Source organism: Macaca nemestrina, chromosome 1 (genome assembly GCF_043159975.1).
Source record: "Macaca nemestrina isolate mMacNem1 chromosome 1, mMacNem.hap1, whole genome shotgun sequence".
NCBI classification, from domain to species: domain Eukaryota; kingdom Metazoa; phylum Chordata; class Mammalia; order Primates; family Cercopithecidae; genus Macaca; species Macaca nemestrina.
The window spans coordinates 19936888-19962317 of record NC_092125.1 but is presented as its reverse complement, the minus strand read 5'-3'; the positions used below and the strand labels follow the sequence as shown (position 1 = coordinate 19962317).

Genomic DNA, 25430 nt, shown 5'->3' with positions numbered 1-25430 from the left:
AGTCTTCAGAAAAAGAGAAGGGTAAGATGACAAGACTGAAAAGAAAAGTGAGAAAGCATCTCAAAAAATGCACAAAAATTTATAAGCATATATAATTAGATATAAAAAAAATTATGATTCTAACCTAAAGTTTTAGCTAATGCTTAAATCAGAATACATCTGTTCCAGGCCAACAGGCATATAAAAATTATAATAACAATAGTAAGCCACCTTGGATTTCTATAGGTCTTTTCTTCTAGTAAGTTCAAAGCCTTTCCTTCTAATCTCTCACCTACTTTTGTAAAATTTATGAGAACTGTTCTCATTTAACAGATGAGAAAACAGATTAAACTATAACACAATTGGATTTGAGATGTCTTAACTTCAGATGACCATATGGGTTTTCATCTAATAAACCAGTGCTCCTTTTGTGAGCAAACAGGGGAGGGTGCAATTAATAATTACACTTGGACAACAAGTGTAAGCCAAAACTGTCCCAGGCATACATTAATTCTCACTTTAATAACTTGCATCCCAGAGAGAAACTAGAATGAGGAAAGTTCAGTTTATATGATTTTCAGCAAGCCAAATATCCACAAACCTACTTCTTGGGAGTTTAGAATGTAAAAAACAGAAATGAGGTTGTTGTATAGAAACTTCACAAGTCTAGCCAGGTGTGGTGGCATGTGCCTCCTGTCCCAGCTACTTGGTAGGCTGAGGCAAGAGGACTGCTTGAGTTAGGAGCCTGAGGCTGCAGTGAGCTATGATTGTGCCACTGTACTCCAGTGTGAGTGGCAGAGCAAGACCCCATCTCTAATAAGAAAAAGGAAAAAAAGAAACTTAACAAACTCAGAATTCTAGCAAGCAGCTGAGCTGCCCACCCCTAGGCCTGGGGCTACAAAGCTTTTAGCCTATCCCACTTGTCTTTAGGGCCAAAGCAGGACGAGTTCTGAGGAGGAAAGGGAAGGGAGGTGGGAAGCAATACCTATAGCCAAAGGCGCTCTGAAAGCCACAGGGATCCTGACCTAAATGGGGAGCCCAGGCCCAGATCTCAAAGCCTGTGTTCTTCCACAAAAACGTAGAACAGTGGAAACTGAATATTCAGATGCTTCTCATGCTTTGACAGAGAGAGGAAGAAGGGAGACGGGGGGCAGGGGGGTGGTTATCATCAGCCTTTGTTGGCTATTCATCTTTCTGCAATACAGGAGACACCTCATAATGTTGGATGATTGATTGAATGTATTTCCATGCAGCAAACTTAGATGGACCCATTAGCTTCAAATATTGGAATAGCATTTGTAGTCACAAACCAAGATTTCAGAGGGTTCCACTACTTGCACTGGATTCCTCCACTTCAGTCCAGATCCCTCTCCCAAGTCCTATAAAATTAGAATAACAGAATATGTGTAAAATTATATTACATTGTTGATGCGATTACTTAAAGAGTTAACATATATAGGGTGCTTAGAATAATACCTTCCCTACTGTAACCATCATATAAGTGGATATAATGATGATAGTGGTGGTAGTAAAGGTGGTGGTTGAGGCAGAGGGGAGGTGATGATGGTGGTAATGAAGGTGATGAAGGTGATGGTTGTAATTGTATTGGCAGTGGTCATGATGATAAAATCCAAGCACCATAAAACAATTTCAAAAAGTCTAACATACATGCAGTTGGAGTCCCAGAAAGAATAAAAAAGGAAGAATAGGTTGAAGCTCAGTAATTCTAGGGGGAGACAAAAGAAATAGGGCAGAAGAAATATCTGAAGATATAGTACTCAAGAATTTTCTAAGATTATACAAAAACAACAAAACCACAGGTCCTAGTTCAGAAAACCCTAAGTAGGATCAACACAAAGAAAAATACACCTGAATATTAGAGTTGAAGTGCTGAGAACTTGAAGATAAAGAGAAATCTTCCAGGCAGCCAGGAAAAAAATTACTTATGTAGGGTAAAAAGGGATTAATAATTATAGTTGACTTCTTGACAGAAATTATGGAAGCCAGTGGGCAATGGAGAGACAGCTTTACACGACTGTAATTTAAAAAAGCCTGTCAACCTAGAATTCTATACCAAGCAAAAATGTCTTTCAGAAATGAAGGTAAAATAAAGATTTTTTTCAAACAAGCAAAAGCTGAGATAATGTATTGCTAGCATGCTCTACAGAAATGTTCAATAAAATTCTTCAGGGAGAAGAAAAATGATACCAAGTAATATGTGGGATCTCAAAAAGAAGAAAAAAAGAAGAAAAAGAGTGCCAAATGTGATAAATATATAGGCAAATGTGAAAAAAAAAAAAAAAAGACAACATTGTGTTCTTTCAGATACAATTTTTTGTTACCTAAAGCAGGGATCATAAGCTACAGCCCACAGGATAAATACTGCCTGGTGCCTATTTTTGTAAATAAAGATTTTTTGGAACACAGCCATGTTCACTTATTTCCATCTTATCTATGGCTGCTTTTGTGCTATGAGAGCAAGGTTAAGTAGTTGCAATAGAGACTGTACAAAGTGAAATATATCTACTATCCAGCTCAGAAAGTTTGCCAACCTCTGGTCTAAATGTATTGTGGGGGCCAGGTGTGGTGGCTCACACCTGTAATCCCAACACTTTGGGAGGCCGAGGTGGGTGGGTCACCTGAGGTCAGGAGCTCAAGACCAGCCTGGCTAACATGGTGAAACCCCATCTCTATTAAAAATACAAAAATTAGCTGGGCGTGGTGGTACACGCCTGTAATCCCAGCTACTCGGGAGGCTGAGGCATGAGAATCATTTGAACCTGGGAGGCAGAGGTTGCAGTGAGCTGAGGCTGCACCACTGCACTCCAGCCTGGGTGACAGAACGAGACTGTCACAAACGAACAAACAAAATCAAAATTCAGGTTGAAAGATAATCCCCAATGTAACAGTATTAAGAAAGAGGTGAGGTCTTTAGTAGGTGATTAGACAGTGAGACAGTGAGGACTCTGCTCGCATGATTGGATTAGTGCCTCATAAAAGGACTTGAGGGAGCCAGTTCAGCCCCTTCTTCTCTTCCACCAAGTGAAGACTCAGCCTTTGTCTTCTCCCTCAGCAACAAGGTGCCATCACAGAAGCAGAGAGCAGCCCTCAGCAGACATCAAACATGCTGGTGCCTTGATCTTGGGCTTCCTGGTCTCCACAACTGTGACAAATACATTTCTAGTGTTGATAAATTACCCAGTCTGTGATATTTTGTTACAGCAGCACAGACTAAAACATAAATATATACTCTTTAGCCTTCTACATACACACACACACACACGCACACACACACACACACAAACACACACACATTATTGGGATATAGTGTGTGTATTGTTTCATAATCCACTTCTTTCACATGAACATTTTATGGTGAATGTTTTTCCATGCTAATATTTTTTCCATAAAGATATTTTTAATGACGACATACTATTCTATTTGAACATATCAAAAGTTTTAATCTACTATTATTTGACATTTAAGATATTTCAAAAAAAATTTTTTATTTTTGCTACTAGCAATAGAATTGTCTTTTTTTTTTTTTTTTTTTCTTGAGAGAGGGTCTCATTCTGTCACCCAGGCTGGAGTACAGTGGTGTGATTTTGGCTCACTGCAACCTCCACTTCTGGGGTTCAAGTGATCCTCCGCCCTCAGCCTCCTGAGTAGCAGGGACTACAGGCACACAGTGCCACACTCAACTAATTTTTGTATTATTATTATTTTAGTAGAGATGGGGTTTCACCATGTTGCCCAGGCTGGTCTCAAACTCCTGGGCTCAAACAGTCCACCCACCTCAGCCTCCCAAAGTGCTGGGATTACAGGCACGAGCCACCACACCCAGCCACTTGCTTTGTCTCGAACAATCTGGTACTGAAATCTTTGTCCACATCCATGGCTATTTTCTTAGCATAAATGTCTAGACATAGAATAACTGGATTAGAGGGATATGCATTTTAAGTTCCTGGTACATAGAGCCAAATTAGCCTTCAGAAAGCTTATGCTAATTTTCCGTCAGCAATGCTGTTTCTCCAAACTCTAGATAAGCCTGGCTAGTATCAATTTATTTTCTAATTTTCTTTGGCTTTGAGACAGAGTCTTGCTCTGTTACCCAGACTGAAGTACAATGGCACGATTTCAGCTCACTGCAACCTCTGCCTCCTGAGTTCAAGTGATACTCATGCCTCAGAATCCTGAATAACTGAGACTACTAAAAAAGGTACAAAAGTTAGCCAGGCATGTCTCTACTTAAAAAAAAAAAAAAATTAGGCATGTACTATCATGCCTGGCTAATTTTTCTATTTTTTTAGGAGATGCAGGGTAGGACAGAACATTAAAACACAGGAAGGAAAAACTAGTAGAAAGAGAAAATAGACAAATTCAAAATTATATTGGGAGATTTATATTGGGAGATTCCAACATCTCTCTCTTTTTAATTGATAGAATAAGTACACAGAAAATCAGAAAGGATATAGATTTCAATAACATTAGCAGCCAACTTGACCTAATTGACATAGAGCCAAATTAGCCTTCCCTTTCTTTCCTTTCTTCCTTCTTTCCTTCCTTCCTTCCTTCCTTCCTTCCTTCCTTCTTTCCTTCCTTCCTTCCTTCCTTCCTTCCTCCCTTCCTTCCTAAGACAAGGTCTTGCTCTGTCTCCCAGGCTAGAATGCGGTGGTGCAATCATGATTCACTGCAGCCTCAACATCCCAGGCTCAAGTGATCCTCCCACCTCAGCCGCCTGAGTAGCTGGGGCTACAGGGGCGTGCCACCACACCCAGCTAATTTTTGTGTGTGTGTGTGGTAGAGATGGGGTCTCACTATGCTGCCCAGCTGGTCTCAAACTCCTGGTCATAAGCAATAACCTCCACCTCAGCCTCCCAAAGTGTTGGGATTACAGGCGTGAGCCACCTTGCCCAGTCTTCATTTCTTAATAGTGTCAGCAACTGAGAGATATAGGAAAGGAAGCCTGTTTGGTGTGTCTGTTGCCTCCCCAAAATCTTCAGCCTTTGCAGGACAGTGCATCCCACTGTGCAAAACCAGAGAATATTTTTTGTGAGCCCCGTAAGTAACTGCCTGCAATAGACATGCAGGGGTCTCTACTGTCATCTCTTATGCAACTGAACTTCCTAAAAACTGTGTTGTTTATCTCTTCTGTTGCTCAGCACTGCTGGGACTGAGGCTGCAAAAGACAAAAACGCACCCAGGTTTACTGCCCTTGAAAAACTGACTGTCTGCTTGAGGAGATAAGCATATACATGACAGAATGTGATAAGATAATAAGCAGAATGTGATCAGAATCATAGGAAGTATATACAAAAGATGGGAACACTGTTAGAGGTGACTACAACCACCTGCTTTGTAGAGGAGATGACATTTAAGCTGCGCTTTGAAGGATGAGTAGGAGTTGACCAGGAATGAAGAGGGGGAATAAATCACAGGGAAGTTACACAGGCATGGCATGTTTAGAGCATTTTTGGAGCAGGATAACCAGAATATACTGGAGGTTGCTAGTAGAGGAGATTGGAAAGGAAAGGGTCCAATTATGAATGGATTTATGTATTATGCAAAGAGTTTATATTTGACCCTTTTTTTTTGACAATCTGACATTTAGCCTTATCATAAAATAAAGATCTCTCAATGCTTCACATAGAAACTTCATCCGATCTTGCCGGGCGCGGTGGCTCAAGCCTGTAATCCCAGCACTTTGGGAGGCCGAGGCGGGTGGATCACGAGGTCAGGAGATCGAGACCATCCTGGCTAACATGGTGAAACCCCGTCTCTACTAAAAATACAAAAAACTAGCCGGGCGTGGTGGCGGGCGCCTGTAGTCCCAGCTACTCGGAGGCTGAGGCAGGAGAATGGCGTGAACCCGGGGGGCGGTGAGCCAAGATCGCGCCACTGCACTCCAGCCTGGGTGACACAGCGAGACTCCGTCTCAAAAAAAAAAAAAAAAAAAAAAAAAAAGAAACTTCATCTGATCTCTTAAGGATCAAAAAATGGCTTTCTGGTTTTTACTTTTTTCCTTTCTCTCTCTCTTTTAATATCTCACATATGCTTTAACCACCATAAATTCAAGTTTTCTCTTACTCAGACATGAGTTGCTTAACAATAGAATAATTCATTTATTTATTTCTTGACATTGCCCTTTTGAAGGTTTTAGGTTTTAGGTTTCCTAAAACTCTGAATACTTTTGGCCATCATTATCCAGGGAAAGCCTGAAGATACGCCAAAGCACAAGGACAAAAGAGACCTTGTCAGATCTAATTAAGCGCTCCAGCACCAGGGGCACAGGGAGCAAGAGAAAAATACAGAGTCAGAAACTGAGCTGAGTTCTATGCCAGTACTTAAAGGCTTGCTTCACTGTGGACTGGGGCAGGGAGGCCTTCATCTCGCTCTAAGCTGTGTGAAGTACTTCCCACAATGCTAAGTATAGAGCTACTCAATAAAAATTATGCAATGTGGCTGGGCACAGTGGCTCACACCTGTAATCCTGGCATTTTGGGAGGCCGAGGCAGGTGGATTGCCTGAGCTCAGGAGTTCGAGACCAGACGGGGCAACACGGTGAAACCTCATCTCTACTAAAAAACAAAAAATTAGATGTGCATGGCAGCATGTGCTTGTAATCCCAGCTACTGGGAAGGCTGAGGCAGGAGAATTGCTTGAACCTGGGAGGCGGATGTTGCAGTGAGCCGAGATGGCGCCATTGCACTGCAGCCTGGGTGACAGCATGAGACTCCATCTCAAAAAAAAAATTATGCAATGCTTAATAAACTCTCTCTTCTCCTGATCCTCCTTTCTCTCCTCCTCCTCCTCCCACCACCACATCTCTCCTCATTCCAGGTGGCTTTAAATACCAGCTGTATAATAAAGCCTCCAACATTTATTTCCCCAACCTTGACCTCTCTTGACTCATACATCCACCTGTCTATTCAACATCCCTGTGTGATAATTAACAAGCAGCTCATGCTCTAAAAATCTTGATTTTTGCATCCTCTATGTGGCAGACGATATTGACTAAAGATGGGCACAATATCTCCTGTCACACATGTTCTTCTACAATGTGACATCGACACCCTCCCATCTAGGGCCAGGGTCAGTGTCTCCTCCCTTTGAACTCGGACCAATCTTCGTGACTTCTTGAAGCAATAAAGGACAGCAGAAATGAGACTGTGGGACTTCTGAGACCAAGGCATGAAAATGTCACATGCTTCGTATCTTGTTTCCTTGGTAGATCACTTTTGAAGCCCAACCTCCATGCCGTGAGGGAGTGAACCCCAACATGAAGAGGTGCAGGAGTTCTGGCTGACATCGCAGCTGAGGGCCCAGCTGACAGCCAGCATCCACAGCCAGGTGCGTGAGTAACAAGCTTCCGATGGCTCCAGCCAGCCTTTGAGCTGCCCTAACGAATCCCACCTGCACCCGTCCCCACTGAGCCCTGCCCAGGCTGCAATTGGTGAGTAAATCAAATGATTGCTGATGTTTTATGCCACTAAGTACAGGATGGTTTGTCGCTCAGCAGTAGGTAACTGAAACGCATCCGCCGAAACCTGCTCTGATAATAGAGCCATTATCTACTCCATTGCTCAGGAAAAACTCCACTTTTCATCTCCCAGCAAATCCAGTGGATTCTGCCTTCAATTATATCCAGAATCTAGCCATTTCCTGTCACTTCCCTCCCCATCCCCCACCCCAAGCCTCTATCATCTTTCAGGATGGGCAACAGCCCCTAATGGCTCCCCATGCCTGGGCTTTGTCCCTTATGGCCTAGTCTCCATGAGTCTTTAGCATCCTAGTGCCGCTTGTGAATAATTGTCTTGTGCCCTGTCCCTTAATCGTATCAAGTCTCACTCAGAATTTAAAAATAGAAAAATGCTTTCAGTGGCCTACAAGACCCCATACTCTGCCCTACACAGCCTGGTTCACTCCCCATGCCATTGATCTCCCTGCCCCGACTGCTGTCCCTGCAGGCCCCACCCTTATGCTCTCATCTCAGGGTCTTTGTCTTCTGCAGGGCTCTTTCCCCAGATACCACACAGCCTTTGCTCCCTCCCCCTCCCCTTTGGTCTTGGTACAAGTGTCTCCTTATGGAAGAATCCTGCAGGCACCCTACTGAAAGCAGAACTATGGCTTCCCCCCCCCCCGCCCTCCCGGCAGGCCCGACCTCCTCACTATTCGTTTTTTCACTGTACTTATCACCCCTGATGTGCTAGTGTGCCAGATATTTACTTATTTGCCACATCTGTCTCCTCCCACACGCAAGTATTGCTCCATGAGGTCAGGAACTCTGCTTTCTTTACTGCTGCATCCCCAGGAACCATAACAGCACCTGGAATTAATGAGCATGCAATGAGTACTTGCTGAGCAGATGTGAATGAATTACTTTGAAACTGACGCCAAAGGGCACCGTCAACACAGAGGTGAGTGAGTCAGAATAGTCCCGCCTTTGTTCCCGCTCCCTTAGGATAGCTTCTCTTTACTTGACTTCTTAAGAAAATACATCAACAAGTTAATCACAAGGAAAATACTGAGGGATTTTCCTCACTGCCCGACATTTAGAAAATACTCTGCATCTTTCTTCAGCCTCTAGGCTTCCTGACATTCCTTGAAGATGTGAGATCTAAACAAGCACCTGAGACAGCTACTTGACTGAACTGAATGCTTGTAAATATAATCTTGATGATGCTCCCTTGGAGGTAGAATTGTGTACCTCGAAGTTACTGAGACTTTCTGCTACTCTAGAAACCACTTCCTGTGCTAAGTGCAAAATATGCATGATTTTATCTGTGTTCAGAAAGAAAAGTCAGAAAATTAAATTACAGTGATAGCTTATCTAATGCACAGGGCATTTTTCTTTTATCAACTAGAAGACTTTAAAAATCAAATATGTAATTTATATACCTTATAGAAAAATTGTAAAACATACATTAAAAAGTAAATTTTAAAAAAAAGTAAACAAAAATAATTTAAAATTCCAGAGGCTGGGTGCAGTGGCTTATGCCTATAATCCCAGGACTTTGGGAGGCCGAGGCACGCAGTTGGGGCCAGGAGTTCAAGACCAGCCTGGTCAACACAGTGAAACCCCATCTCTACTAAAAATACAAAAATTAACCAGGCATGGTGGTGCACGCCTGTCATCCCATCTACTTGGAAGGCTGAGGCACGAGAATCTCTTGAACCCCAGAGGCAGAGATTGCAGTGAACCAAGAATGCGCCACTGCACTCTAGCTTGGTCGATAGAACAAGATTCCATCTCAAAATTAATTAATTAATTAGTTTAATTTAATCTAATCCCAGAGATAACAATTATTACTTGATGCATATTCTTTTACCATTTTGTCAATGTATCCATCTACACATTTATATTTTTTCTTATTAAAATGGAGCCATACAAAAACAACTGCTTGAAGTCTGTTTGAAGTCAGCTTTGCCCTTTAAGATTTCAAAGATAGGCCAGGCGCGGTGGCTCACACCTGTAATCCCAGCACTTTGGGAGGCCAAGACGGGTGGATCACCTGAGGTCAGGAGTTCGAGACCAGCCTGGCCAACATGGTGAAACCCCGGGTCTACTAAAAATACGAAAATTAGCCAGCGTGGAATCCCAGCTACTCAGGAAGCTGGGAGAATGGATTGAATCCAGGAGGTGGAAGTTGCAGTGAGCCAAGATAGCGCCACTGCACTCCAGCCTGGGCAACAGAGCGAAACTCCATCTTAAAAAAAAAAAAAAAAAAAAAAAAGATTTCAAAGACGTAGAACCTTTACAAGTCTTCAACGTTGTCTGTAGGGAGAAGATCTCAACACACAGCTCAGGACATCCAGCTCCTGGTTCCTATTCAGCACAACATTAAATGACAGGACCTTGGGTGGAAATACTTTCATCCTCAGAGTGTCAATTTCCCTGCCTGTTAAAATGAGACAGGTAACTACAAAAGCTAGACACAGATAAACTCTGTGGCTTCTCCCCTTGGGTGCCAAAATGTTAAAGCTTTGAAAATGGCAGAGTATTTTCAGGTGTGGCATCACACTGCCACCCCTAGGCTCATTAGAGATGTCCTAGAAAGACTGAAGCCTCAAGACACCCTAGATCCTAGCTACCTTTATTCAAAAGCTGGATAATTTACATGCTAGGGGGCATTCTTACAGAAAATGCCATTCATGCATGCGTTCATTCACTCAAAAAATGTACAGTGAACACCCATCCTGTGAAGAGCTAGATTTAAAAAAAGGTTAGAAAGCATGACTGATACGTGCCTTCAAGAAACGGTCTAGGGGTAGTAAGTATATAGGCGAGTACATAAGAAATTATGACACAGCCTGGTGGTCGCCATGGAATACGGAAAGGAGCACTGGAAAGTCGCAGTGGGGCTGCCCGCTGTGACTGAGTAGTTCACGAAAAGCTCATGGAAGACATGACACCCTGAGTCTTGGCGAAGGAACAGGATCACAGAGCACAGTGATTAGAGAAGGCTGGAGAAGGAGGACAAGATGGGAAGAAAGGAACTTTAAGGCAGAAAAAGCTTCCTGCACAAAACCCACCGCATGTCTGGAAATGATGAGTGGTTCTGAAGCACCAGAGCAGGAGTGTGCCTGGCAGTAGATGAGAAGGGGCAGAGAGTGGGGTGGCCAGGCCTGGAAGGACACCAGCTTCAGAGTCAGAAGAATCCGGGCTCCCCTAAACTCAACCATTCACTTGAGGGTGTGGGGTGGGGGTGAGGCAGGTGCTGAATCAGCCAGATTTCAGCTCTGAGCTTCTCCTTATCTCTAAAATGGAATCATAAAATCCACTTCTTGCAGAGTTCTTGTAAGAATTAGAAAGAGAGTGTGAAAAGTGTCTGCCATGTGATGATAAGGTTATTGTTATTAAAAGTAAGTTGGAGTCAGATCGTGGTGTGCTAAAGAGGTTTATTATCCTTTGGGCAGTGGGGGTCACGGAAGGATTTAAACAGGGAATTACACAATTCGATTCACATTTGACAGAGCTCTCTGTGGACCCAATGGTACTTAATCTTGGAGCCCCTTGAAATTCTATCTAGAATATTCTGTGTAAGTGCATATGTGTACTTTACTCAGGAAGAGTCCCTAGTTTTCATTAGGTCACAGTGAGCCTGTGACCCCATACAGGTTGAGAATCACTGACAAGAGAAAAAACACGTTGGGCATGGTGGGGTGGGCAGGAAGGGGAGGTGGAAAGAATGAGGAGATGCCATATTGTAAAAATACTCACCAGACCTGTGGAGAGGGCCAGCCACAGTGGGTGAGCCATCAGGGAAGTGGGTCCTCCAGTCCCAGGCTAAACCCTGGGTGACTTTAGTCTCACAAGAGACGCCAAGTGAGAAGCACCCAATTAAGGTGCTCTCGATTCCTGATCCACGGAGACTGTGTGAAAGAATAAGCTCATTATTTGAAGCCACTAAGTTTTGGGGTTCATTATAGAGCAACAGATGACTGATACATTCCTTTAAGTTACCACAACTCCATTCCTGGGCATCACTGCCTTTGGCTCATTCGAGAGTCATGTTTTCATAAGAAACTTCCTTGTAACATTTCCACTCATAGACCCTGGCAAACTGACTTCACAGTCTAGCTTTTTTTTTTTTTTTTTTTTTTTTTGAGATGGAGTCTCGCTCTGTTGCCCAGGCTGCAGTGCAGTGGCACCATATCGTCTCACTGCAACCTCTGTCTCCTAAGTTCAAGTGATTCTTCTGCTTCAGCCACCTGAGAAGCTAGGAGCTAGGATTACAGGAACCTACCACCACACCTGGCTAATTTCTTTCTTTCTTTCTTTCTTTTTTTTTCTGGTAGAGATGGGCTTTCACCATGTTGGCCAGGTCAAACTCCTGACCTCAAGTGATCCACCCACCTCAGCCTCCCAAAGTGCTGGGATTACAGGCGTGAGCCACTGTGCCCGGCCAGAGCCTAGCTCTTAATCATTCTGCTCTACTACCTCCCACCTTCCTTTCTTTATGTAATAAGATGGCAGTATACAGTGCTGTACAATAAACAAAATGTTTTTATATACATAGTCACACTTCATCCTCATAGGGATCCTGAGGCAGGAGAACAGTTACTTTTGTATTTCTCCATTTTGCAGTTTATAAAACTGAGGCTCAGAAAAATTGAACTTCTTTTCCCAAGGTCATTCAGGTACTAAGTGGTAGATGGGATTCAAAGCAGTTCTTCTGACTCGAATCCCAGGTTATTTCTGTATTCGTCTGCTTGGGCTGCCATCACAAAGCAGCACAAACTGGGAGGTTTAAACAACAAACATATCTCATCTCACAGTTCTGGAAGCTGAAGTCCAAGATCAAGGCATCAGCAGGGTTAGAACCTTCCGAGGGGTTGAGAGAGACTCTATTCCACGCCCTACTGCTGGCTTCTAGGGGGTGCTGTCAATCCTTGTGCATCCTCAGTCTGCAGGTGCATCACTCCAGTGTCTGTCTCCATTGTCACATGGCGTTCTCTCCTTGTGTGTCTCTCTCTTCCTTTTTTTTTTTTTTTTTTTTTGAGTCAGGGTCTCCCTTGTTGCCCAGGCTGGAGTATAGCTCACTGCAGCCTCGGACTCCTGGACTCAAGCCATCCTCCCACCTAGCCTTCCAAGTAGCTGAGACAGCTGCATGCCACCATGCCTAGCTAATTTTTAAATTTTTAGTAGAGATGAGGTCCCAATATGTTGCCCAGGGTAGTCTTAAAGTCCTGGGCTCAAGTGATCCTCCTGCCTCAGCCTCCCAAATCGCAGGGATTACAGGTGGGAGCCACTGCACCCAGCCTCTCCTCCTCTTACAAGAACGCCAGTCATATTGGATTAAGGGCTTGGCCTAACGACCTCACCTTAACTTCATAATTACATCTGCAAAGACCCTTTTCCCAAATAAGTTTGCATTCACAAGTACTGGGGCTTAGGACTTTAACATGTCTTTTGGTGGGGGATACAATACAACCCATAGCATTTTCATAACTCATATTTTCCGTTAGCAGACAATCTTTAGAGCATCGTTGGACTGGGCCTAAACTGCAAATTCTTGGACTCACCCTGCTGGTGCCGGCCTTGTCACAAAGCACAGCCTGGGAAACCAGCATTCTGGAAGCGTATGTCAGTGAACCCACCAGGGGGCACTACGTGACCAGAAAATAACCCCAAAACACCAGCGGTTTCATTAAATTCCATTCTGTTAATGAATATTGTTTCTTAACTTTATTTCTTAAATCAGCAACTTCACATTTGATAGAGAGTCAAGGATTTCCCAATATTCGAATCACAGATTTCCGAGCAGCTTTAAAACTCATCGTTCCCCTATATGTAGCAGTGGATTGCTAGTTAGCCCTACCAGATCCTTGAATTGCTCTGGAATGCCAGGTGGAGCTAAATTGAGGGGTCAGGAACTCCTATTGGATTTGAGATTCAAGTGAGATCATACATCTAAAAATAAATTGAAGAGCAGGATAGCCAATCTCTGCAGGGCTGGGGTCGATCTATCTCTGGGAGGTAATGTTCAACTCTAAGCAAAGCTGCACGAGAAGAGAAATCTGCATTCGTCTGCTGTTTCCTGGCTGGCCCCACTACTCCTCCCTTCCTTCCTGTTCAGACACATGTCCCACAAACTTGCCCGCAAACCCCATTGCCTACCAGGTCCCAAAGAGGCCCCAAGTTCCAAAGCCACTTCCCCCACAACCACGATTTCCAGCTTCCTTAAAGTCAGCTGTAAGGAAAGGCCTCTCCTTAACTGAAACAAAATGTGACATTCTTTTGGGCAAACCAAGAAGGGACCTGGAAGGCAAACCCACAGGGTTTTCCCTCATGCGTCAGTATCAGCAGTGCCTGAGTCCCACCCCGGCGTGGCGAATCTGTTCCTTCGGATTCTGGCATTTCGCCTTAACACAGACTGCACTCATCTGGGCTGATTAAAAGACTCGGCATATTCTCTCCACGGTCATCCTTACCGTGTGCTTACAGGTGGTGCCAGCACTCATTCATTCATTCCGTAGATGTTTGTTGGGCACCTAAAATGTGCCTGACACTGGGGCAGATGCTACAGGAGAAAAAAAAAGAAAAAGAAAAAGAAAGCTCAAATCTCTCCCCTCAAAGATTTTACATTATCAGCTCAGAGGGCTCCAAACTCCTTGCCCAGCCAATACCCAACAATTCCTAGAGAATGGGGGCAGGGGGAGTAAATTTTTAAAAGAAACTGAACAGATAATGCTTTAAGAAGGAAATCAACCATCTTAACAGAGAGGATCGAGGAAAAGTTCTGAGTCGAGATCCTCCCTAAGAAAGGAGGGAGAGGGCCGGGTGCGGTGGCTCATGCCTGTAATCCCAGCACTTCGGGAGGCTGAGATGGGAGGATCGCCTGAGGTCAGGAGTTCAAGACCAGCCTGGCCAACGTGGTGAAACCCTGTCTCTACTAAAAATGCAAAAATTAGCTGAGCGTGGTGGTGGGTGCCCGTAATCCCAGCTACTTGGGAGGCTGAGGTAGGAGAATTGCTTGAACCCGAGAGACAGAGGTTGCAGTGAGCTGAGATCGCACCAGTGCATTCCAGCCTCGGCAACAGAGCAGGACTCCATTTCAAAAAAAAAAAAAAAGAAAGAAAGAAAGAAAGAAAAGAAAGGAGGGAGAATACAGGAGGGAGAGTGAGACTCAGGAAAGAGCAGGGGGAGTTGACAACTACCCTTTCTACCAGCTCTCATTTAACCCATAGTGTGTTTCTAACCCATAGATATTTCTGACTGAGAAATATCTCCAAGCAACATGTCCTCACTGCTCAGACATAAGGATTTTCTCACTCACAGCATTTAATGCTCTATTCAATCTCTGCTATTCCCTGTTCCATTTTCCACAAGCGGCAGTGCCTGTATCCTTTAGGAACAAAACCATTCCTCAACCCACAGCAGGATTTCTCCAAATGTGGGACCACCTGCATTAGAAATACCTGGGGTCGGTCAGGCACGGCAGCTCATGCCTGTAATCCCAGCACTCTGGGAGGCCGACGGGGGTGGATCACCTGAGGTCAGGAGTTCAAGACCAGCCTGGCCAACACGGTGAAACCCCACCTCTACTAAAAATACAACAATTAACCTGGCATGGTGGTGTGCGCCTGTAATCTCAGCTACTCAGGAGGCTGAGGAGGGAGAATCACTTGAACCCAGGAGGCAGAGGTTGCAGTGAGCTGAGATCACACCACTGCACTCCAGCTTGGGTAACAGAGTAAGACTCCGTTTCAAAAAAAGAAATAATAATAATAATAATAATAATAATAATAACTGAAGGCAGAGATAGGAGTGATGCTTGCTGGGAACACCAAACATGTCCAGTAAGGCACCTGAAGCCAGGAGAGAGGCCTGGAACAGATTTTCCCTCAGCTCTAGGAGGGAAGCAACTCTGCTGACACCTGACCTCAGACTTCTGGCCTCCAGAACTGTCAGACAATAGATTTCTGTTGTCCAAGCCACTCAGTCTGTGGTACTTTGTTTCAGCGGCCACTGTCATCTAATCCAGGAAGGTGACATGGTGGGACACTACAGTGTTTGATTGCATGCCTGCTGGCCTAGCTGCTAGTCCACACAATTTCAGGGAAAGGAAGAGAAAGTCTAATGACTCTGACCTAAATCTCTCTCTGTCTCCTGTAAAGTCACAGGGAACATCAATAAATCCAGGAAGCTTTTTCTATTAGGCCTCATTAGTCTTCCATTAAAGGACACATTTCACCAAGCTGATGGATGGAAATGGTATTGGCTACTGTCTGGTCCCAAATAAGAAGCTGGTGGAACACAGATGAAGATGCTTGAAAGGGCAAGAAGGACAGGCTGCTGAGAGGTCTAGAGGTGGACTGGATGGTGGCTGGTCTGTGCAGTGGGGAAACCCCCTCCCCAGTGTCCTGGAGTAGGTTACATCTTCCCATGTGAAAGCCAATAATCCTCTATCAAAACTTCTCAAAATCAGCCCAGAAAGGGCTGCAAAAAGGCATAAAAGAACTCCTGGAGGTGACAGAAAAATTCCATATTGGGACGAGGTTGAAGTTGTCACATGACCATGTACATCTGTCAAAACTCACTGTACACTTAAAATTGGTGAATTTTGTCGTATGTAAATTATACCCCAGTAAAGCTGATTAAAATGTTAAAAATCAACCCATAAAAAAAAATTTCTGTTGGTGGTGTTCAGGGAGAAATTTTTTTTTTTTTTTTTTTGAGACAGAGTCTCACTCTGTTCCTCAGGCTGGAGTGCAGTGGCGCGATCTTGGCTCACTGCAACCTCCGCCTCCTGGGTTCAAGCGATTCCCCTGCCTCAGCCTACCGCGTAGCTGGGATTATAGGCATCTGCCACCATGCCCAGCTAATTTTTACAGTTTTAGTAGAGACGGGGTTTCACTGTGTTAGCCAGGCTGGTCTCGAACTCCTGACCTCGTGATCCATCCACCTCGGCCTCTCAAAGTGCTGGGATTACAGGCGTGGGCTATGGAGAATTTTTTTTAAAGCAGTTGTTGTGTAAACTATCTTTTTCATAAGAAACCAGGCTGAAAACAGGCCATTTAATTTGAAACACAGTATTTGAAAATAAAAAAGTAAATAAAAGATAATTCTATGGTACTTTTATCAGAATATGGAGGAAACACAGAAATATAATTAAAAAGAAAAGAGGAACCTGAAAATCCTCTTTTTCTGAATACAAAACAAGAATTTAAATGACTCGAATGAATAATCCCTGGGTATCAATGCTGTTAAATGCAGAAATAAGCAGAGATGCATCACACTAGAATGGATGGAAGATTTGCGGTAACTTTCAAATGAGAAGGTGAAGGTAGGAAATTATCATATCACTGAACTCAAGAACTCTATCCACAACTCTAGTCTTGGCTTAATGTTGTAGACTGTTACATCAAGCATTTGTAGCATATTCCTGTTAGATAAACAAAATCTATATGCTTTGGAGGATGACAAACTCAAATATCTGAGTTTAATATTAGAGGACTGGATGTCAACTTCAGGACTATATTCTATCTTAAAGCTAACCTGAGCTTATGCTGAATTTATAGAAGTGCTCTGGGAATGTTTTCTATCATAAACCCTTTCTCATCTGTGTCTCCACACTTATTTGGCACCACAGTACAATAAAGAGCCCTGGTTTAGACGTCACCCTTGACTATAATATAAAGATAAGAAGAGTAACCTTGTCAGGTGGTATAAGGATCAAGGGAAGTGACACAAAGCATCCAGAACAGGGTCTGGATCAACGGAGAGCTCTTTTCCTTAGGCATTAAATAATTCTATGCCTTTTGGAATCATAGCTCTGTGTTTTGGGCTTTTTATACCGCATTTTTAAAAGGAGAGGTTTCAGTTTGGTTTGGTTTGAGAGAGAAATTCCAACACTGATACATACTAGCTGTGGAAACTGGACAAAATATGTAATCCATTTGGGCCTTTGTTTCTTCATCTGTAAAATAGGATAATACCTCCCTTATAAATCTGTTGTAAGGATTAGGTTTTATAATACACGTAAAGCGGCCGGGCGCGGTGGCTCACTCCTGTAATCCCAGCACTTTGGGAGGCCGAGGCGGGCGGATCACGAGGTCAGGAGATCTAGACCATCCTGGCTAACACGGTGAAACCCCGTCTCTGCTAAAAATACCAAAAAAAAAAAAAAAAAAAAAAAAAAAAATTAGCCGGGTGTGGTGGTGGGCGCCTGTAGTCCCAGCTACTTGGGAGGCTGAGACAGGAGAATGGCGTGAACCCAGGAGGCGGAGCTTGCAGTGAGCCGAGATCGCGCCACTGCACTTCAGCCTGGGCGATGAGCAAGACTCCATCTCAAACAACAACAACAACAACAACAAATAATAATAATAATACACGTAAAGCACTTAGCACTATACCTAGTGTTTATCAAGTACTCAATAAATTATACTAGTATTAGATGATACTCTAGTTTTATTATAGCCTTCCCACAATCACGTGGTGGCATATAAGAGATCCATTATTTATTTTTTTTTTTGAGATGGAATCTCTCTCTGTCACCCAGGCTGGAGTACAGTGGCATGGTTTTGGCTCACTACAGCCTCTACCTCCCAGGGTCAAAAGATTCTCCTGCCTCGGCCTCCCAAGTAGCTGGGATTGCAGGCGTGCACCACCACATCCAGCTAATTTTTGTAGTTTTAATAGAGACAGGGTTTTACTATGTTGATCAGGCTGGTCTCAAATTCCTGACCTCAAGTGATCCACCCACCTTGGCCTCCCAAAGTCCTGGGATTACAGGCAACACTGGCTGTTTTAAAGGGGAAGTGTTATTTATTTTTGGTTTTGTTTATTTACATTTTAATAGGATTGCTCTAGCAGCTGTGTTGAGAAAAGACGACACAGGGAGACAAGCATAGAAGCAGGAAGGGGAGGTCGCTGCAAAAGGCAGGAGAGAGGTGAGGCGGGCTGATGTAGGAGGTGACCGGGGTGGGGGTGGGGGGGCAGTGCAAGTAGCAGAAGCAGATTCTGGATGCTCTGACAGTACAGCCTGTAGGCGTTGCTGATGGATCAAATGTGGGCATAAGAAGTCAGGCAGGACTCCAAGGTTTGGCCCTGGTGTGATGGTTAATATTAAGTGTCAACTTGATTGAAAGATTCACAGTTTTGTTCCTAGGTGTCTCTGTGAGGGTGTTCCCAAAGGAGATTAACATTTGAGTCGGTGGACTGGGAGAGGCTGACCTACCCTCAATCTGGGTGGGCCCCGTCTAATCAGCTACCAGAGCGGCTAAAATAAAGCAGACTTGCTGAGTCTTCTGGCCTTCATCCTTCTGCTGTGCTGGATGCTTCCTGCCCTCGAACATCAGCCTCCAAGTCCTTCACCTTTCGGACTCTTAGACTTACACCAGTGGTTTGCCAGGGCCTCTGGGGCCTTTGCCCACAGATAGAAGGCTGCACTGTTGCCTTCCCTATTTTTGAGGTTTTGGGACTTGGACTGATCCACCACTGGCTTCCTTGCTCCTCAGCTTGCAGACAGCCAATCATGGGACTTTACCTTGTGATCGTGTGAATCAATTCTCCTCAATAAACTCCCTTTCATATATACACGTATCCTATTAGTTCTGTCCCTCTAGAGAACCCTGACCCTGACTAATACAACTGGCAAACTGCCATTTACTGAGATACAAAAAATTGCTGAAGGCACTAGTTTGGTCAAGAAATCTGGATGTTTAGTTTGTTTGTTTGTTTGTTTGTTTGTTTGTTTGGAGACGGAATGGCTTCGTCCAGAGCAACAGTCTGGGCTCTGTCGCTCAGGCTGGAGTGCAGTGGCATGATCTTGGCTCACTGCAACCTCTGCCTTCCAGGTTCCTGCGATTCTCCTGCCTCAGCCTCCTGAGTAGATGGGACTACAGGTGCGCGCCACCATGCCTGGCTAATTTTTTGTATTTTTTAGTAGAGATGGGGTTTCACCATATCGTCCAGGCTGGTCTTAAACTCCTGACCTCGTGATTCACCCGCCTTGGCCTCCAAAAGTGCTGGGATTACGGCCGTGAGCCACCGTGCCCGCCCTTGGTTTTTATTTCGTTAGTATTAAGAAGCCTGATAGGCATTCATTCAAGTGGACGTATCAAGTAAGCAATTGTACACAGAAGCCTAGGCAAGCTAGAAATTAAGGAATCATCAGCTTTAGATCGTATTGAAAGCCTTAAGACCAGATGAAATGAATGAGCAAGTAAGTGACTGCAGAGAAAGAGTGCCACAGACTGAGCTCTGGAGTCAGACGGGAGGAAGAAGCAGCACTCCCTGAGCTGGGGGTTGCCCAGAGTTGTACAGACAGAGAGACAGAGAGAGGGCCAGAGGTTTGCAGAGGGTTCCCTTCGAGTCTTCTACTGAGCAGTGCAGGCAAGTGAAGAAATACCTGCATTTCTCCTACCGTGGTAGGCACTCCTACCCCATGCCAGATAAAGAATCACCTGCAAATATTACAGAAAACAATCCCAAGCACTCATGCACGGCCCAGAGGAACTCCCAATTCCGCCAATCATGGTGAAAACCTTCATAACTCAAGGACTTGTTGAGTAGAACGCTGCTCAGGGCCCACCCCCCAAAAACGCCTAAAAACAAGATTTGAAGCATCAAGCTCTTTCCAAAGAACTTATCTGCACCCCTGAACAAAGCTCAAAAATATTTATAAAAATAAACGTTATATGTATCTCAAAGTAAACTTGTTAATGTCTGGCATTCAATAAAAAATTATCTGGGTTGTAAAGTAGGAAAATATTACCTACAATGAAGAGAAAAGCCAATCAATATAAACAACCTCAGAAATGACTTAGATGATAAAGTTAGTAGAAATGACACATGTTCCATATGCTCAAGAAGCTGGAGGAGGGCCTGAGAGCGTGATTACTAAACACGGAAACCAGAATGTAGGTCCAGACACCGAGTGAAACTTCTGCAGGTGAAACAGCAATGCCTGAGAGGAAAATTACGCTGGATGGAATTGACAGCAGATTAGATACTATAGGAAAGATGAGTGAATTTAAAGACACAGCAATGGAATTACACAAAAATGAAAAACAGAAAGAAAAAAGACTGACAAAAAATGAACAAAGCCTGAGTTAGCTGTGAGACAAATTCAAGTGACCGAGTATTTTGTGCAGTAGAATCGCCAAAGGAAAGGAGAGGCAGGGGCAGAAAAAATATTTTAAGAAATAATGGCTGAAAAAATTCCAAATCTGATAGCAACTATAAACTCAAAGACCAGAGAAGTTCAGTGAAACTCAAGGACAAGAACTTTAAAGAAAATCAACACCAAGGCACATCATAATCAAATTGCTTCAGACCAGTGATACAGATGAAATCTTAAAACCAAGCAGAGATAAAAGACACATTGCATGAAAGAAATAAAGATAAGAATGGCAGTTGACTCCTTATCGGAAACAAAATAAGCCGGAAAACACTAAAACAGTATCTTCACGTTAGAAAAAAAAAAATTGAAAACTCTAAAAATCAAAACTGAGCAAAAATAGCCTCAAACACAGAAGTGAAATAAAGACTTTTTTGGATATATAAAAGCTGAAAGAATTAGTCACCAGCGGATCTACACTTCAAGATCTGTTAAGGAAAGCCCTGCAGGCAAAAGGGAAATGAGACCATGGAAATCTAATCTGCACAAGAGAATAAGGAGTCCTAGATATGGTAACTACATGAGTAAATATAAAATACTTTTTTCTTATCGTTTAAATCTATTGAAAAGAATTGGCTGGAAGTGCAGTATATACGTACGAAGTATTGAATATTATTCAGTCTTAAACAGGAAGGAAATTCTGACATATTCTACAATGTTACAGATGAATCTTGAGGGTATTATGCTAAGTGAAATATGACAGTCAGGAAAAGACAAATACTGTATGACTCCATTTATATGAGGTACTGTATCTAGAGAGGCCAATTCCTAGAGACAGGAAGTAAAATGGTGGTTGCCAGGCACTGTGGGGAGAAGTGAATTGGGGAGTTATTGTTGAACAGGTACAGAGTTTCAGGTTTGCAAGATGAAGCGTTCTGGAGATGGATGGTGGTGATGGTTGCACAACAATGGGAATGTATTTAATGCCACCGAACTGTACATTTCAAGATGGTTGAGATGGTACATTTTATGTCTATTTTACCACAATTGAAAGGAAAAGAGAGAGAGAATCAGTAGCTTATTAAGTAAAAACAATAACAATGTATGTGGGTGTACAACATATGTAGAAGTACAACATCCTCAGCACAGATGCTGAGGGAGGAAGGAGGTAAACGGTTGTTTCTTACACTCTGTATAGTGTATTACCACTTGGAGGTGGACTGTGATAAACACCTATACTATCAACCCCAAAACCACCACTAAACCTCACAAGAAATTATTTGTCCTAAGCAATAAATGAGATAAAACAATCACAAAAATGCCTCCGTCCACAGAAAAGGCCTAGAAATAGCAGTCTCCTGGAGCAGCAAGCACAAGTGTACACATATATCAAAAATTATCAAAATGTACACTTTAAATATGTGCAGGCCGGACGCCGTGGCTCACGCCTGTAATCCCAGCACTTTGGGAGGCCGAGGCAGGTGGATCACCTGAGGTCAGGAGTTCAAGACCAGCACGGCCAACATGGCGAAACCCCGTTGCTACTAAAAATACAAAACTTAGCCAGGTGTGGTGGTACGTGGCTGTATGACTGCAATCCCAGCTACTCAGAAGGCTGAGGCAGGAGAATCACTTGAACCCAGGAGGCAGAGATCATAGTGAGCTGAGATCATGCCACTGCATTCCAGCCTATGCAACAAAGCAAGACTCCATCTCAAAAAATAAAATACATACATACATACATATGTGCAGTTATGCCTATTATACTTCAATAAAATTGTTTCAAATAAAAGCACGGTGAGCTGCCTGGACAGGTGAAAATTCCAGTGGTAGCCATAATGTCTTTCCACAGACTTTCTCTTCTCCTTTCTTTCAGGGACACAATAATATTGCATTTCCTGTCCTCTTTGAAATTAAGCGTTGCCACATGACTTGCTTTAGCCCACAAAATGTAAATACAAGTTCTTATAGCAATTAATTCCTGGTAAGTGCCTCTCTAGCTAATGCACAATTGGTCCTAGTGCATTGCCACTCCTACCTGAGTGACTGTGGAGGTGTGTTTAGATAAAACACATTCGGTCAGCCTGGGTCTAGGAGGGCCCATGAGCAAGTCTCTGCTAGTGGGAGTGGACAGATAGTCTGAGTGAGGAACTTTGCTGTGTAAGTCATAAATGGGTTGAGAGATCTGCATTACTGCAGTTAATCTAGCCCATTCTGACAAATATTCCCTAGCAACAGGGGTATCTGATCACAGACATAGTTTTTTCGACAGTGGAAGGTAAAGTGGCCCAGTGACCTCTGAGGTCTCTACTTTCTTGAAGATGTGAGTTACATGTCATAGTCTCCACCAGCCTGGCTATGGAACTGAGCTTCCAGTTTCAAGTCTCCACTTGTATGTCCAGAACGTGGCTCCTTCTCAAGGTAACACCCAGGGATTGCTGAGTTCCCAAGTGCTCAGACACAAGTCCACTCATTTTCTTCAATTCCAGTTACCAAAGAGAGTCACCATTCCACCGAGGCTGTGACCAGTGCCCTCCACCAGGCCTCACTCCAAGAAGCCCATGCATCAAGCCCTAGGGCTCTTCATGTTGGGCATTAAATGCGAGGTCCTGCCACATCCTTTAGCATTGACAGGAAGCAGGAAGGAAAGTATCAGATACTTGAAGGACCACTGACCTGGAAAAAAGTGGGATCTAGTTTCAGCTCAAAAAAATCCTTCTCCATAATTACATTTCCCTTAGACAAATCTCCAACATGTCTAGGCTTTTGTATATCTGTTTTTACTCTGTCACAAACCTCCCCCAAAGAGAAAGGAGATGATAACTGGAGAAAACACAAATTAATTTTGCAATAATTTTTTCTTCCATATAATCAGCAGTGCCTCAGAATCAAAGCAGTCTCTAAAAACATTTTGAAGAAATTTGTTTTCTTTCAAAGACCCAAAGTTAGTAAGATGCAAAGAACCTTCCATAGTATCATTCTAGGATACTGAACTGAACGGCTCCTTCAAACCTCGCCCTTGCATATTTCTTCTTCCAATTGTGATACTGCAGTTACATTTGCAAACTAAATGGTCTCTTTAGGTGGTTTTTCCAAAACAGTCTTTCCCAAAGGCCTACCTAAGTCTTCATTTTCCACAAAGTAGAAAACTGCCCACAGCTTTGAAGTGGCAGCATAATTTGTATTTCTACCACCTTGTCCAGGTTTCAGGGATCTCTGGTCCAGTTTCAGTCAATAACACTATCACTGCAGCTCACTGACTTCTTTCTTGTACATAGTGGTTTTTCGCAGGAAGAAAACATCTAACGAATAGGAAAGACTTCAGGTGATGCTGTTTTCTTCCCACTTCCTGGGATCACTGTCTTTCCTCTGAAATGGTTTTAATCAGAACCAATCTGCTATACTCAGGAGCCTAAATCAAACACAACATGCAGAGAACCAAACAAGAAAGCAAAAAATGATCTGAGCCATTGAACAAGAAATATATACAAAACAATTTTAGGAAATTGCAGCTCTCACAACCTTTCACCATGGGGCCTTCTCTGTGGTTTAGAAAAAAAACTGCATTTATTTGTTATTAGGATGGGAGAGAAGAGAAAAATACCGACTCAAATAGCCCCTGGGGAAGAGGGAAGCTCTGATGCCAATGTGGAGGATGGAGCCAAATTGACTCAGGAAAAAAAAAAAAAAAACTTTGTACTGGCATTTTCCACACAGTCCAGGTCACTTGGGAGCTTAGCCAGGGATATTTTGAGCATTCGACAACCTATTGTGAACAAGGTTGGGAACTATGAGGCGCTATGTGGCCCTGATCAAGCTCAGATGGGCCAAATCCTCAACCAAAATTCTCTTTCCCATAAATGTTTATCTCTACATTTCCCACAGAAGGGGATTCTAACTCAGTTTTGCTTCTGAAACCAAACTATCCAAGGCCAGGTGAGATGATTCACGCCTGTAATCCCAGCAACTTGGGAGGCCAAGGAGGGAGGATGCTTGAACTCAGGAGTTCAAGACCAGCCTGGGCAACATAACGAGACCCCATCTGTACCAAAAATTTAAAAATTGGCGTGGTGTGGTGCTGTGTGCCCCTAGCCTCAGCTACTCAGGAGGCTGAGGTGGGAGAATCGACAGGGCTGCGCTGACAAGAGCCAGACCCTGTTAAAAAATAAAAACAAAAAAACTCCTAAATTTGGAAACACATCCCCAGCTGGGGGCCAGAAGATAGTTCTCAGCCGTAATCCAGAACCCTCTAAAATGGGATGTGGAGAGGCTGCTGTGTGTAGTCTTGCGATGACCCTTCAGCATCTGGGCATCTTGAGCTTCTGTCATTCTGCCCACACCTGCTCAGCTCCATTCAAGAGGGCCGGGCAGTTTGGAGTGAAAGCTTAGCTTCCCAACGGGTAAATGAACCCGCCTCCCATTCACAGGGCGGCCTCTGGCTGGACACCTGGGGCCTACTGCCCCCTTGTTACACATTAACCAAGTTCTGGCCTCGATCGTAACTGCGTCAGGGAAGTTTCTTCCTGGCTGACAGCCTCAGATGATGACCGAAGACAATGTCTTTAACTGAGACGGGCCAGTGTGGCAAATGGACTGCTTTCCTCCCCAGTGCAGGCACCTTCCTCCTCTGTTCGGTAACTGGACCCCACTGTCCCCAGCCCTCTGTCACCCCCAAACCTGCCCACCGCCTGCCTCTACCCGGCCTTCCCTGAGGGAAATCGGGACTCAGCCCGCAACGCCCCCACCCGCCGCTCGCCCAGCCTCGGCGCACACAGCCAGGGGACCCAGCCCGCGCACGTGCTTCCGGCGCGCGCCGAAATCCCCATGCGCCCCGCCCCCCGCCTCCCCGTGCGCACGCGCGAACGCGGCGTGGGCCGGGCCTCG

The 25430-nt window shown here is 44.0% G+C and overlaps 1 long non-coding RNA gene across 2 annotated transcripts; it reads right to left on the bottom strand.

Moving 5' to 3' along the window:
• Positions 1-233: 233 nt before the first annotated feature.
• Positions 234-25260, bottom strand: LOC105499138 (uncharacterized). 2 transcript variants are annotated; one of them, XR_011610572.1, is made up of 5 exons: positions 23666-25260; positions 18663-23222; positions 13915-14003; positions 11201-11352; positions 234-1358 (listed from the first exon to the last, which is right to left on the bottom strand). It is a non-coding gene; the product is annotated as an uncharacterized lncRNA (long non-coding RNA). The 2 variants fall into 2 exon arrangements; XR_011610571.1 differs by having other exon boundaries at positions 18663-25255.
• Positions 25261-25430: the final 170 nt, after the last annotated feature.